At 54.6% G+C, this 14374-nt stretch overlaps 1 long non-coding RNA gene across 2 annotated transcripts; it reads left to right on the plus strand.

Annotated features, from left to right (window-relative positions):
* The first annotated feature begins 8849 nt into the window (after nt 1–8849).
* On the plus strand, nt 8850–14049 carry LOC131277717 (uncharacterized). Of its 2 annotated transcripts, XR_009184828.2 has the most exons (5): nt 8850–11003; nt 11102–11184; nt 12579–12659; nt 13101–13191; nt 13813–14049. It is a non-coding gene; the product is annotated as an uncharacterized lncRNA (long non-coding RNA). The 2 variants fall into 2 exon arrangements; XR_009184827.2 differs by having other exon boundaries at nt 8890–11184.
* Nucleotides 14050–14374: the final 325 nt, after the last annotated feature.

The raw sequence follows: 14374 nt of genomic DNA on the forward strand, positions 1-14374 counted from the left end.
CTCGTCCTCGTCCTCGTCCTCGTCCTCGTCGCCGCCCTCGTCCTCGTCCTCGTCCTCGTCCTCGTCCTCGTCGTCGTCCTCGTCCTCGTCCTCGTCCTCGTCGCCGCCCTCGTCCTCGTCCTCGTCCTCGTCGTCCTCGTCGTCGTCGTCGTCGTCGTCGTCCTCGTCCTCGTCCTCGTCGCCGCCCTCGTCCTCGTCCTCGTCGTCGTCGTCGTCCTCGTCCTCGTCCTCGTCCTCGTCCTCGTCGCCGCCCTCGTCCTCGTCCTCGTCCTCGTCGTCCTCGTCGTCGCCGTCGTCGCCGTCGCCGTCGTCCTCGTCGCCGCCGCCGCCGTCCTCGTCCTCGTCCTCGTCCTCGTCGTCCTCGTCCTCGTCCTCGTCCTCGTCGTCGTCGTCGTCGTCGCCGTCGTCGTCGTCCTCGTCGCCGCCGCCGCCGTCCTCGTCCTCGTCCTCGTCCTCGTCGTCCTCCTCCTCGTCCTCCTGCCGACAGACCGGATAGAGCCTCTGGTGATCTGAGACGGTGTCTCTCGACCTTCTTGTCATCGATGTGTCCGAATAAAATAGAGACCTCTGTCCGTCCGAGACGAGGGCCGTGCTTGGGGCGTGTCGGCCCTCCTGGGCTGCCGCGACGTCGGGCGGCGGAACGCATGAGGTACGTGCTTAAAAGTGATGCCGTGGCTACGGATACTCTGGAACGGTTCCCTCTCCTTTCTTGTTTTTAGGTAGGAGACATCTTGTGCCCGATACCACGAGGACTCCGGTCTCAGAGAGACAGGCCAGTGGGGCGCTACGACACGGTCGGTGGATGGAAAGACCCGTGGCTCGTGATGGAGGAGATACGGCTGGATCTCCCGAGAGATTTAAACGCTCGGTTTGGATGCACGGTCCGAGTGGGAGATGTGCGTTCTTTGGCTCGTGTGTATCGTCGTGCGTGTGAGTGTGTATCTGCCCCGCCTTTTTTTTTTTATTCATTTTTTAAAAAAATATCACATTCAAAAAATATGAAGTCCCGTTCAACCCCACCGCCCCCGCCCACCACTCACCCCACAGCAACACTCTCTCCCATCATCATGACACATCCATTGCATTTGGTAAGTACATCTCTGGGCATCGCTGCACCTCATGGTCAATGGTCCACATCATAGACCATACTCTCCCACGTTCCATCCAGTGGGCCCTGGGTGGGGGGGGGGGGGGGGCGGAATCTACAATGTCCCGTAATTGTCCGTGCCATGCCTTTTTGCCTCTTTCGAGATGGAGCTCTGCGGATTTTTTTCCCCTCCTTTTTTTTCCCCTTTAGGATGTATTCATTCTCTCTCTCTCTCTCTCTCTCTCTCTCTCTCTCTCTCTCTCTCTCTCTCTCTCTCTCTCCCTCCCCCTCCCCCCTCCCTCTCCCCCTCCCCTCCCCCTCCCCCACTTCCCTCCACCTCCACCCCCACCCCGGTCACGTGCTCACTCCTGTCCGTTTCGCCGGCTGTCCTTCTGTGTCTGCTTCTGTTCTCGTCGTTGGCGCCGGGGATCCATGCCTCCCTTCCGTCGCGTCGTTTTCCTGCGTTGGCTCTCCGTGTGCGTGGTGCCGCTCCTGCGTGGACCGTCCTTTTCGTGCGGGGCGGCTCTCCTTACGGGGCGTGCTCCTCGCACGTGAGGTGTCCCTGCGTGGGGGCTGTCCTGTCCCCACGTGGCACTGCCTGGGCCGAGAGGTCCTGGGTTTGAACCCTGGACGTCCCGGACGGCAGGCGGATGCTCTGTCGGTCAAGCTGTGTCCGCTTCGCTTCCCTTTTTTCTAGTTCTTCAAGTACCTTTACTTAACCACGTTCAGACAGGGCCCACTGGAATACTCGCCCGGGTCGACTCTCATTTCCTTTTGATTTTTTTTCATTTTCTTTATCTTATTTTCTTGACTGACTTCGCCCCACCCTCCCGTTGTTGTCTGCGCTCGCGTCTGTTCGTCTGCCCTTTTTCTTCGGGAGGCGCTGGGAACCGAGCCCGGGACCGACGATGTCGGACGGGAGTGCCTCCTCGCTTGAGCCGCCTCTCCTCTGGCACTGGGTGATTTTTTTAAAAAACCTTTTTAAAGATCGATGGACAGACGGATGGACGGACGGACGGACGGACGGACGGACGGATGGATGGAAGGATGGATGGATGGACGGATGGACGAATGGATAGATGGAAGGATGGATGGATGGATGGAAGGATGGATGGATGGATCGATGGATCGATGGATGGATCGATGGATGGATGGATCGATCGATCGATCGATTTAATTCCACTGCTCTCTGAGCCCTCCCCCTGGGCCCTGCTGTTTTTGCTGTCTGTATCCACTCGCTGTGTGTGTCTTCTGTATCTATTTCTCATTTCGGTCTTCACTTCTCATTTTTTTCTCCTCTAGGATTCACTGTGATTCGATCTTCGGGACCTCTGATGTGGGGACAGGTTCCTTGTGAGCTGTGCCACCTCGGTTCCTGGTTACTGCTCTGCTTCGTCTCCGCTCTCCCCTTCGGCTCTCTCTCGTCGTGTCGTCGCCTTGCTGCGTGACTCGCTTCCGTGGGCGCTGGCTCGCCGCGCTTCCTCTTCTTCTTTTTCACCCGGGGGGGGTGGCGGGGGGCACGGGGATCGGCCCCAGGGCCTCCCATACCGCACGGTAGGTGGGAGCCCTGTCCCTTGGGCCACGTCCGCTCCCCTGTTCGGGCCTCTTTTTCTTTCTTTTAATGTGGTGGTGCGGTTTTCCGGATACGAGTGCTTGACGTCGTTGGTTGAGTTTGTTCCTGACTCTTTGAATTTTATCCGTCTCGTTTTATTTTCACCGTTCTCTTGATGCTTTTCGATACTTTCATGGATAGGATCTTCATTTCTAGACTCTCCTCCGTGTCTCTCTCTCCTGTCTTTTCTTTTCAGGCTGTAGCACACCCTTTAGTATTTCTGGAAGATCTGCTGTCTTGCTTAGAAATTCCCTCGGTTTCGGTTTCTCTGCGAATAGTCTCATCGCACCCTCCTTCTGGAGAGATGGCCATGCCAGATAGAACGCTCTCAGCTGGAAGTTTTTCTCTTCTAGTATCTTAACTGTATCCTACCGCTGTGGCCTCTGGCTTATGCGGTTTCTGATGAGGGATCGGCACTTCCTCTTATCGGGTGTCCCTCCTACGTTGGGCGTTGCTTTTCTCTCGCCGTTCTCTGGATTCTCTCTTTGTCTTTTGGCATTTGACGTTCTGACCGGTCGGCATCCCGGGGTTGGTCTGTTCGGATTTTTTCGGATGGGAGTAGGTTGTGCTTCTTAGACGTGGATATGGCTGTGTCCTTCGATAGGGTTGGGAGATGGTCTACCGTTATTTCCTCACGTACTCCTTCTGCCCCTTTTTCCCTTCTCTTCTCCTTCTGGGATGCCCGTGCGTTGGCATGCCTTTCCCTGCCGGTTAGTTCCCCGAGACCTTGTTTGATTTTTTCCATTCTTTTCTTCGCCCGTTCTTCTGTGCGTTCGCTTTTGGAGGCCGTTTCTTCAAGCTCACCCATCCTTTCTCCTGCCTCCTCGAATCTGCTGTTCTAGCATTCCGATGTTTTCTTTCGTTTCATCGATCGCACCTTTCTTTCCCATAACGTCTGCTATTTTTCGACGTGCGCTCTCACATTCTTCTCTGTGTTTGTCCGGTGTCTTCTCGATGTCTTTCATCTGTTCAGGGGAAGCGGATTTGGCCCGATGGATGGGGCATCCGCCTACCACGTGGGAGGCCCGAGGTTCAAACCCGGGGCCTCCTGACCCGTGTGACGAGCCGGCCCACGTGCGGCGCTGATGCACGCGAGGGGTGCCGTGCCACGTGGGGGTGTCCCCCGTGTGGGGGAGCCCCGCGCTTGAGGAGTGCGCCCTGTGAGGAGAGCCGCCCGGTGTGAATAAAGTGCGGCCTGCCCAGGAATGGCGCCACGCCACGCACGTGTGGCGAGATGATGCGATGAGAAAAGCGACACGGGTTCCCGCAGACGAGGAAAGCGACATGGGTTCCCACAGAAGAACACACGTCGAATGAACACAGAGAGCAGACAACTGGCGGGGGGGGGGGGGGGGGGCGGGGAATGGGAGAGAAATAAATAGAAAGAAAGAAAGAAAGAAAGAATAAATAAATGAATGAATGAATAAATATCCTTACTCTATTTAGCCGTCTCATTGAATTTATTACGGACGTTTGTTTGAAAACCTGTGATTAGTTGTCTTGACTCCTTTTTGCCATCTGGGGCCTATCTTGTTCCTTTTGCTGGGCCGCAGTTAAATCCACACCGTCCCCCGGTGTGGATTGTGACTTTGGCTTGGTGTCTCGCCGTCTGGCTTACTCGTGTATTTACTCCGGGTGCGCTTTTTCTCTTCAGTGGAGGGCGTTCTGCCCTTTCTCCCTTGCCGGTTGTGCGGTAGGAGCCGAGGATGGAGCCGGCGCCACGAGCCGTGGAGACTCAAGCTGCGCTCGTTGCCCCGGGGGACCGCCGAAGCTTCTCCCGGGTTTCTCCCCTGTCGGGGCTCGGGACCGAATCGCAGCTGTGTGCGATAATCTGGGTCTCCCGCGGGCCGCAGTCGTCCAGAGAGGCTGACGAGGCTTCGTGCCCCTTTCTCCCTTACCGAGGGTGGGGAGGGAGCCACGGGTGTGGGTGGCGAACTGTGCGGCACGGGTCCGAGATGACCGCCGTTGCCCCGGTAGGCTTCCGGTTATCCGGTCTGTGCTGGCCAGAGGTGCCTGCGGTGACCTGGCTGGGCTGCCTCGGGGCCCGCGGGCATCCTAGGCGGCCATCCTAGGAGGCCGAAGCCTAGGCTAGGACCGTAGTCCGAGCTGAATGAAAGGAACCGTTTCCTACCGCCGTGTGATTTTCAGTCGTCCCGGCCTCTCCTCCTACCGGGGGAGGAGTCGAAACGGTGGCTGCCGACTCGGACGGATTCACGCCCTAGCCGTTCCTGGGGTTACGGCTTAGCCGGCTGAGCCTGCTGATCGGTAGCTGACACCGGTGGCCGACCGTCTCCTCCTCCCCTGTTTTTGGGAAACGGTGCTTCCGATTCCAGCCACGGGGACGGCTCCCGAGGTGGCTCGTGCCTCCGGTGGAGGACGGGCGCCGGCCTCCGTGGCACGGCACGTGCCGCCTACGGGGTCTCCTCCAACGATGGGCGGTCTCCTCCTTCCGTTCCTTCGGGTACGTGGCGGGATGCTCTTCTGGTGTCCTGGAGTCCCCAGACAGGTGCTTCGGATAGTTCCACAGAGCGCTGGGGGTTTACTGACTGCCCTAGAGCAGGACCTGACTCCAGGAGCTCCTTATCCTGCCACCATCTTGCCGGCTGTCCTGCACCTTCGTTTTTAACCTGGTTCCATTTGCCACGGTGCCTCGGAATTCGATGGCTCCCTCCCTCCCTCCCTAGTGCGCGCGTGTACGGAAGAAGAATAAAAATAATCCTTAAAAAAAAAAAAAAAACAACCAAACCCGTGGGGGGGGGGGGGGGGGGGATTGGCAGCCGACGGCTCTCTTTCATGGGCTGTTGTCGGAGTCAGTGACCCGAGGGTATCGGGAACGAAAGACAAAGAAGGATTGGGTTCAGGGGATCTGAGAGCATTGATTTTTCAAGCTCATCAGACAACTTCATTGAGTCGAGGGGCTAGTATATATACCCCTAACATACGTGACATTCAGCATAAAATCAAGTTACCTATTGCCCTTACCTTGTTCTATAGTAACTAGTGCTTGATGAACACCAATAAACTTTACTGGAACTATTATTATAAAAATCAGTAACTATACTCATAAATCTTGTTACTCAGGTCGTTCCATTCTATACGTTATTGTTCCGCCTGTCGGTGTTCTTTCCCAGCCATGATTGTGATCCGCACCGATAATCATAAGGGACAGCTTGACTCGGTGGTCAAGGAAGTAACTTGCTTCCATGGAAACAACATGCCTTTGTTTCCCACAGGCTGTCGCCACCCTCTACGCTCCCGGGGCTGAGAGAGAACGGTGGGTCGGAAAGGCGACCTCGCCGCCGCGGTACGTGGGGCCCTCCGCGTTAGCTGTCTGCCGTATGTACCTCAGATGGGAGAGACAGAGCGATCCCGGTTTCAGAAACGGGGCCGTGAGAGCCACGAAAGAAACAGAGACTTGGCGAGCAGAGAGCCGGGCTTTCCGAGGTCCCCCATCTGAAAGGTGCCAGAACTGGCTGAGAAAAGCTTCCTTGGAGAAACGCACCTCGGCAAAGGAGTTACTAGCCCAGAGGGAATAGGAGAAGGTCGGGGAGTATTTCACAGAGGGCCCTGCCGTGTGTGAAGAGCCACGGCCAGGATTGCCGGTTGGACGCCGCCGAACTCTTCCGCCGCCGGTGCCCGGGTGCTTCTGACTGAGCTCCCGACCGTGCGTCCGAGACTGGTGAGCGCTCGGCGCTTGGCAGGAGACGATGGACTGGAGTGGAGCGGAAAATGAACGTGGGGATCCTGAAATCTCCGTTGAAAGTATAGACTATAATAAAATAAAATAAAAAATACTCGGCCGGCGCCACACCGAAACCTACGTGGGCAGATTTTTTTTTTTTTAATTTAAAAAGTTTTTGTAGGTACCCCCCCCCCCCGATTCTGCACGTGTGCGTGATTGTTTTATGAGTTTACAACTTCTCCCTGTCATAAGAAATACATATTTAAAAAATAATAACGGTGGGTTGGGGGAAAAACACACCAAATGTAAGATAACGACTATAGTTAGTCGTTACTGCTAACTATAGTCGTTAGTGCTAGTGACCATACTTACTCGTAGCATGGTTACTTTTCCCCCCTGACCGGTACGGTTGCAAGACAGTAAGCGTGCACATGTCCCTGGCCTGCATGACCCTGGACCCCTCTTCCCGGGTCCCTCAGTCCACCTCTCCCCCCCCACACCCCCCACCCCCGTTCGCTCCGCCTCTTGGCATGCAGGCCTCAGCTGGCCCACACACGTCCAAAATCTTCCCAAGTCCCCACCGAGTAACCTCCCCTCCCCCCCCCCCCCCCCCCCCGCCATGCCACCTTACAGATCAGATCGGAACCTGAAACTGACCCCCAAGAAGCCTGAGTGTGTGTGTGGGGGGGAAGGGGGGCCTGTGTCCCACCGGGTGGTCGTCCCTGCTTGCTCACCATGCTTATCAAGGATAAGATGAGAGCTAACCCGGCCTTACACTCTCTTTTAAAATTTACAATTTCTTTCCATCTATTTCCTATTTCATTTTACAATTTTTCGATACGGAACAGGTCTTCCTTAACCGTTAAAGTCATGGATGGGACGCGTTGGTTAGACGCTACGGTCTGTGAATTTATCTCAATAAACCTGCTTAGCAGACAAATAAAGAACCGTGCCAGAGTAGCCGAGTAGGCGGTGGATGTGTGGGGGGGGGCCCAGTGGGCCCAATAGGCCGGGATAGGCGGGATCCGTGACTGAGCTGAGAACCCCTCGGGTCCTGCTTGTGTCTCCGCCTGCTCCCCAGCCTGGCTGAGAGTCGGGGGTGGGGTGGGCGGGGAGGGGGAACTTGGTTGACGGGAGGGCTTTCCCTGTTAAAAAGAAAAAGGGCCCACGACTGTGTCAAAGACGTCCTCCCTGGGGATGAACTCTGGGTCTAGCCTCTCTGAAACCCCCAAACCCCCAAAGAAATGGTCTCCCCATGGCCTCTTCTCATCTTGCCCAGCAAAGACGGCCTCACGAATTGTGTGCCAGCGGCCATCTGCCTTGGAGGTTTAGGCCAGCTGTACTGGGTGTGGTGTCTCTCTCCTTTTCTATGTAAATAGAGGAGGGCCTCGCCCTCGTAGCCTTCTCACCGGTTACCAAAAGTATTGCCTCTTCCCACCCACCCCCACTCCTCCCCGAGCTCAGAGGGGCGAATCAGGCCCTCACAAGACTCAGCAATCCTTTCTCTTTGTGGTTTCCTTGTTGTTGTTGTTGTTGTTGTTGTTTTCATCCCCCCATCTGTTGCTGCACGTGTTAATTTTTTCCAGTCTTTGGCGACCCAGAACAAAGCCGCTTCAACATCCGTGGGCAGGCTAGTGCGTGAAAAGAATTTCAATTCCCTAGAGAAAATAGGTAGAAGTGCGTTTACAGGGTCATTTGGTAAGTTTATAAGAAAGGGACACCGTCTTCCAATGGGACGGTATGGTTTTGTTCTGCATTCACGTGAGCAGTGTTCTCCACTCATGCCACTATTAAGCATTCTCTCTCCCTCTTTTTTTCCCTTTAAACTAGTCTCCTACTTCTATCAAACCTAACCTGGCCTTCCATTCACTTCACGATTTTACAATTAAGGCCGTATTAACAGCTTTTTAAAAAGCCATCGACTACCCAGTTTGGCCAGTTCATACGGTGGTTTGTGAGTATATCTCAATAAAACCGCTGAATAAAGAAAGAAAGAATTGTGCAAGTACAGCCAGAAAGCGCCGCTGTGTACAGTAGGGGAAACGGAGCGATGGAGAGGGGAGGCCCTTCCTTGTCCGTTTGTTTCTCTGTTGTCTTTGGGTTCGGGCCGCGCCGGGGAGCCCCGGGGTGGAGGCGGGGCGAGCCGGCTCTCCCCGCCGCTTTTACCGGGGCCCCGCAACGGACACCTTCTCTGGCGCTCTCGGCGTGGGTGGGGGCAGGCGGGGGGGGGGGGGGGGGCAGGGGGAAGGGGAGGCTGGGCTCTGGTTTCGGGGCGGGCGGGGAGCGGGGGTGGGGGGGGTGGGGGGGGCAAGGGGGCGGCTGGGCTCTGCCCTCCGGACGGGCGGGTGGAGGGAAGCGGGGAAGGGGGAGGCTGGGCTCTGCCTTCCGGACGGGCGGGTGGGAGGGGGGAAGGGGCGGCAGGGCTCTGCCTTCCGGACGGGCGGGTGGGGGGAAGGGGTCGGCTGGGCTCTGCCCTCGGGACGGGCGGGATTGGGCCCGCCGGGGTGGGGGGAGGGTCTCGGTGGCTGGGCCCGGCCGAGAGAGGGCGGGCCTCGGTGGCCGGGGCGAGAGGGGGCGGGTCGCCCTTGCAGGACTGGGAGGTGGTGGGGCCGCGGGGCCCGGGCGGGCCTTCCGCGTGCGTGCACTGGGGTGGGGGTGGGGCAGGGGTCTGCGCAGGAGGAGGAGAGCGGGCGCGCGGGCAGGCCCCGCGGCCGACCGGGCCGGTCCGAGCCGCACGGGCTTCACGGGCCGGCCGTCAATCACGGCTCCCGGGAAGTGCGGGTGCAAAGCTCTACTTTCGTTTCCTGATGGGCCGCGGCCCTGCCTTCTGCAGCCGCGGCCTGTGCCATTTTGTGCTCCCGCCGGCAGTGCCTGTGGGTTCACGTCCTCCCCAGCACTTGTTTTAACGCACACACGCACACACGCACACACGCACACACGCACTGTGTGTGTGTGTGTGTGCGCGCGCGCGCGCGCTGTTTTAATCTCAGCCCTTCTAATGGGTGTGAAGCGGTGGAGGGCTGGGTTCTCTCTCTTTCTCCAAATATTTGTAATTCTGTTCATGTCACTGAGTCATGCTCTTGTCTCATAAGACCCTGCCTGGGTCCGAGGGTGGTCTCAGTGACAGGCCGGCCTCACCTCATGAGAGACCAACTGAACCGTGCTCTTGTGTGCGTTTTCTTCTTCCCCCTTGCTGAGAGCGTTGGTGCGACTCAGGTGGTTCTGGGACTGGCTCCTCAGTCTGAGACTGTGGGTTTCTTTCAGTAAAAGTGTTATTTTTGGCCGGGTTGTGGCAAAATGTTTCAATTTGTAAACAATGGTGGGAGGGGGTGATGTTTTGCCCTCTGAGCCTGGCAGAGCAGCGGCCCAAACTTCCCAAGTCATTGCTCCTGAATGTGACTTTTGTGAGGGACACGATTCTATCGAGGTGATCGATTCCATTCGACGTGATAAAACACATCTACGAGAAACCTCAGGGTGGCATGATGGGTCATGGAGAAAGTCTGAATACTTTCCAGCTTAGATTGGGAACAAGGGAAAGCCGTCTTCTCTCACTGTTCTTATGCGATGCAGTATTAGAAGTTCTTCCCAGTTCTGTAGGACTGTAGAGCTAGAAAAGGAAGCGAAATGTGTACAGACTGCAATGAAATAAAATGGGCTTCCTATTTATTTGCATATGACATGAGCACCTATGTAGAAAATGGCAGGGACTCTAGGAAGATACTGATACGGGAGTTTGGCAGATGCTCATGCAGGATAGAAGAAACACAGAAAACAAAATTCCATTTCCGTGTGTCGGCAATGGACACTGAACGCGGGCACACCGAAGTAAACAATAACAAAAGCAAGCAAGTAATTTTGAAGGGTGGATGCTTCGATCCACGGTGGTGTATACATACCGTGGAATACTAACCGGCAATAAAAAGGAATGAAGTGCTGATAGACCATCGGCTTGGAGAAATCTGCAGAGAATTATGCCTAGGGAGAACGGCCGATATCGAAAAGTTATAATTCTGTGTGTGACGTTCTTAAAATGAACCAAAAAAGGGAGGGGAGAGGGGGATCGGAAAACGGGTTAATTGTCGTCAGAGGCAGATGGATGGGAGGTCCTGAGTAGGGAGTGCCGTGGGATAAGAGGATGATGGAATTTTTTGGCGTCTCAGCTCTATCGATGCTAACATTCCGGTTGGACTACAGTTTTTGCAAAACATCACTGTGGTGGGAATCGAATGTCAGTCACACTCGTAGCGAGCGTAGAAAGTTCGCAGACTGAAAAAACTATTCAGAGGTTCGGTTTTTCAAATTGCTAGGCATTTCTGGTGCAGCTTTTTAAAAAAATTTTTTTTTATTAAAGTTAATAATTCTATCTATTTTTTTTAAAGGGGCTTCAGATGACATAAATGTTACCTAAAGAATATAAGGGAGTCCCATATGCCCCCCTCCCTCCCCGCCCACGCTTTCCCACGTTAACCACGGCCTACCTTTGTGTGGTCGCTACGGTTGGTTGTGACGATTGGCGAGCCCATATCGGAGCGGTGCGACTGACCGTGGATGGCCGTTGACGTGGCACTTTATGCTCTGTTCCGTGACGATTTGGTTGAGTTGTGACAGAAGAGACCGAGGTCTGTTTCCGTCCCTGTGATGCCGTGCGGGACGAATCCGGTGTCCCAAAGATGCCCCCTTATGACACCTACCTACTCTTCCCTCTCCCGTCCCTCAGAACCTCTGGTGGACACTGCCTCTTTGTTGGCGATCAGAGTTCTTCTGTTGCAAGAATCATCATAAATCTATAGTCGGATGGCAGTAAGTCTACTCTAGCCCATCGTTCCTTCCCCAATCCGGAGCATGTGGGTGGGGGCTTAATCCCACAGGGGCAGACGGATGGAGCTCTCTCACTTGCAGTGACAGACACTTTGTGTTCCTTGGGACGGTCGGTAGTTGCCCATCATCGTCTCCTCGTTAGTTTCCCCGGCCGAGCCCGATGCACTGGAGAGCAGGTGCTGCGACTCTGCTGAGTTTCAGGGCCCGCCCGACTGGCACACGGACGGCCCGAAGGTTTACGTCTCTGGGACATATGTTGACCGAGTATGGTGCGCAAAACTAAAAGGGGCGGAAGAGCCATGTGTAGAGAACCCCTCAGCGAGCCTCATGCCGCTTTACCCTGGGGAGCATAAATTCCAAAGGAAGGCCCAGGCCCACGGACAGGGTGCCAGATTCCTGAACGGTCTACCCTGCTTATGGTTTCTGGGTGTCTCTAGAGCCCCTGGGAGCCCCGCTTTTTCTTTTTCTTTTTTTAAGTCTGGGTGTTTTTTCCTGCCCTTTTTTCTTTCTTCTTTTTTTTTTAATATTTATTTTTTTATTTCTCTCCCCCCACCCCACCCCCACCCCGGTTGTCTGTTCTCTGTGTCTATTTGCTGAGTCTTCTTTTTTGTTCGCTTCTGTTGTTGTCAGCGGCACGGAAATCTGTTTCTTTCTGTGGCGTCATCTTGTTGTGTCAGCTCTCCGTGTGTGCGCCGCCATTCCTAGGCGGGCTGCACTTTCTTTTGTGCTGGGCGGCTCTCCTCACGGGGCACACTCCTTGCGTGCGGGGCTCCCCTACACGGGGGACACCCCTGCTTGCGCAGGGCACTCCTTGCGTGCATCAGCACTGCGCATGGGCCAGCTCCACACAGGTCAAGGAGGCCCGGGGTTTGAACCACGCACCTCCCATGCGGTAGACGGATGCCCTAACCACTGGGCCAAGTCCGCCGCCTTTTCTGCCCTTGATGGCCTCCCTCCCCAAGGCCCTAGGAAGTGGGTCTGCAACCCATTACCGGGCCCAGAGCCCAGTTGCTTTGTTTTTGTTTTAGTTTTTTTAAAAATTTCTTTGTCTTTATCTTTTTTTAATGTTACATTAAAAAAATAGGAGGTCCCCATATATTCCCCCCACCCCCCTCACCCTACTGCTGCCATAACAACCACCTCCTCCATCACGGTGGGACCTTCATCGCGCTCGGCGAATACATCTCTGAGCGAGCGCTGCCGCGCCCCATGGTCAATGGTCCCCGTTACAGTTTACGCTCTTCCCCCGGTCCACCCAGTGGGCCACGGGAGGACATACACTGTCCGGTGACTGTCCCTGCAGTACCACCCGAGAGAACTCCAAGTCCTGAAAATGCCCCCACATCACGTCTCTTCTTCCCACTCCCCACCCTCAGCAGCTACCGTGGCCACTCTCTCCATCTCGATGCTACGTTGACTTCCATTCCTAATCACCATAGTTCCAGAACAGAAGCTCAGTAAGTGCACGCTAACCCATGCTCTATTCCTCCATTCCGTGGGCCCCGGGATGGTTATGTCCACTCCACCTCTGTATCGAGAGGGTGCTTAGATGCCCCTTGGATGATGGACGCAATTCTCCTGTTTGCAGTTGTTGGCACTCTTGGCTCCCTGGTGTGGTGGTTGACCTCCTTCACGTCCCTGTGGGAGCCCCGCTATTGGAGGCGACGATTAGTGTGGCGGGCCTGCTGACACTTGCCTTACAGTAACCTCTGGAACCAACTCCGGGACGCGACTTTGAAATCTCTTAGCCCTAAGACCTCATTTGTATTTGCAAAATCTGATGATCGGTCTTCTGTCAGTGTCTTCCTAAAAATTAAGTGTGTGCTTTTAATCGAGGAGGGCGGGAGAGGAGATATAATTTTGGCCACTTCATTTTTCTTCCATGCTTTCTTATGCAGACTTCGTGAATGAAAGCGATCCATCTGGGTCAATCGTGATTTAGCCTGAGTCCTGCCAGAAAGAGGCTGAGCATCTCTGCCTCCGAACACTGTGAGTTGGCCTGTGGTTATCTGTGGCAATTCGTTCCCATAGGGTGTGAGGAATTCCCAAGCAGGAATCTGATGACCCGTCGAGAATGAGGGCCTCCGCGGAAATTAAATAGCTAAGCCCATCGTTTATTTCATTCCTGGACAGTATGATGTCCGATCGGTACAGCTGTAGGAACAAAATGATCATCACGTTATAATTAATTTCTTTACATCGATAAACGTTTGCTGCTATCCTGAGTTGGAAACTGAGGCATAGTGGTCTCGCAAAGAGAGACGTGCTGTTTCCATGGCTACCATGGCTACGCTCGCCCCCTCCCCCCGGAGGAATGTGGTCATTAAGAGTTCCGGGCAAACAGGATGAAGCTGTGAATGGCTGAAAGAAAAGATGAGCAGATCTACTTCGGAGTTAGGTGGAATGCTTGGACTTTGTACCTTGAGATAAAGATTTTTTGAGTTCCTTAGATCGTGAGTAATGCTATTAGTGAACTGCATACTTGTTCTCCCGCAGCCTGGGCTATATAGAAAGCCCCTTGTAAACAATGAAGATGTCTGAGGAGTCTCTACTCCCAGACCCCCGGATCCCAGCCCTCTTCTCTTCTCTTTCTCTTTGTTTCATTCCCAGTACCCTTCGTGCCCAAATCTCCAACAATCCTGTTTATTGCTGATCACGGATGATGTGAAGTCTCTCAGCTGGCCTTACAGGCTCTTTTAAAATGTACAGTTTCTTTCCACCTACGTTCCAATGTTTTTTTTTTTTTGTTTTTGTTTTTGTTTTTTAAATTTTACCGTAAGGGTCTTTTTAGCAGGTTTAAAAAAAATAAAAATAAAAATAAAAGACGTCGATGGTGCTCTTTGGCTAGACCCTATGGTATATGGATATATCTCAGGAAAACGGCTTAATAAACAAATAAAGAGCTGTGCCAGAACAGCCAAAGCGGCACCGGACAGATCCGATCGGCTGGGGTCTGTGACTGAATTCAGAGCCCCTCAGGTCCTGCCTATAGCTCCAACAGGCATTGCTGAAAGTTGGGGGAGGGGGGGAGGGGGAAAAAGGGGGCCTTTTTTTTAGGGGAGGGGTTTCCCTTTAAAAAAAAAAAAGGGGGGGGTGTCCATGACTGTGTCAAAGATGTCCTCCCTGGGGATGAACTCTGGGTCTAGCCTCTCTGAAACCGCAAAGAAATGCT

Source organism: Dasypus novemcinctus, unplaced genomic scaffold (genome assembly GCF_030445035.2).
Source record: "Dasypus novemcinctus isolate mDasNov1 unplaced genomic scaffold, mDasNov1.1.hap2 scaffold_340, whole genome shotgun sequence".
NCBI classification, from domain to species: Eukaryota; Metazoa; Chordata; class Mammalia; order Cingulata; family Dasypodidae; genus Dasypus; species Dasypus novemcinctus.